The following is a 1,297-nucleotide window of genomic DNA, read 5'->3' as shown; positions in this document are numbered from 1 at the left end:
ATGAACACTCAATGCTTAATGAGCCAAAAGGACCAGTTACTTAGTGAAAAGATTATCAATGATCATTTTTTTTTTATATACTTCTTTTTATCTTTTTATATATATAAATATGCCAAAGTATCCATCTAATAAATCATCCAGTTTTACCCAAGACATAGAAATATACACATCAGACATTCATGTCATACACCACAAATTATGTGCTAATATGCTTGTGTAAGATCAGGTCAAACACGTAAATTCTGCATTGTCCAAAATAAGTAACCAAACTTAAAAACTCAATTATCAGATCATATGTTCAAAATTTTAAGCTCACCAATAAAAATCAAATCACAATTTTTAAGATTAACCAAAATTTTAAGACAAACAAGAACATGCATGTTTTCAAAAATGGGACCAAGTGTGTGTAAAGTCTCTCCCATACCCCCAAACTTAAATTACACATTGTCCCCAATGTGTATAACATAGAAAGATCTTACCCGGGAGATGGATAAACTGTCTAGAATTACATTGCTCATAGCACACCCCTAAACTTGAACTAAAGCACACTTATCCCTCTAAAACAAAACACTATAGTAACAAAGGAAAACAAAAACAAAATAAAATAAAAATAAAATAAAAATGAAATAAAAACAAACAAAGAAATAAAAAGGAAATGCTATGGGGTGCCTCCCCTAAGCACTAAGTTTAACGCCTTTAGCCAGACTGTTGTCCACCTCTCAAACTTGAAGCACCAATCTTTTCTTCTCTTGCACTATAGAGAATAACTTTTTCCTCTAGCAGGGAGATTCCAATTGTCTGTAGATTGGGGTGGACCACTTTGAGTTTTCTCAAACAATTTCTCATCTAATGGGGAATCATGAACTGGAATAAAACCTGAGTTTTCCTATCTTGATGTCCTCAATTTGCTCACTTGGCAGCTCTGATAGACTTCTCTCCTGGACTCGTGGTACTTCGAGAATAAGAGATGATGTTGAAGAATTCTCAGTGCTCTCTTCTTTTTCCAGATGTGGTTCTTGTGGAACCTCAGTTTGCTCCTTCTTCCTCTCATCCACTTGATTTTCAATCACTACTTCACTCCTCAGTGTGACAGCTTGCTCATGATAGTAGGTGCACTCTTCCTCCATGTAGTGCTTATTAGGATTGGCCACTAACTGACCTTGGCACTCTTCTTCTTCTTCTTTAAGTATGTCTCATATTTGCTTGAGGTGAGCCTCCATCCTTTCAAATGATTGTGTGCAAGAGTTCTCTATTCTTTCAAATGATCGCTTGCTCTCCTCCATTTAGCTAAGATGAG

This window comes from Corylus avellana, chromosome ca2, assembly GCF_901000735.1.
Source record: "Corylus avellana chromosome ca2, CavTom2PMs-1.0".
Classification (NCBI taxonomy): Eukaryota; Viridiplantae; Streptophyta; class Magnoliopsida; order Fagales; family Betulaceae; genus Corylus; species Corylus avellana.
The sequence above is the reverse complement of the archived record's forward strand: the minus strand, read 5'-3'. Positions refer to the sequence as shown.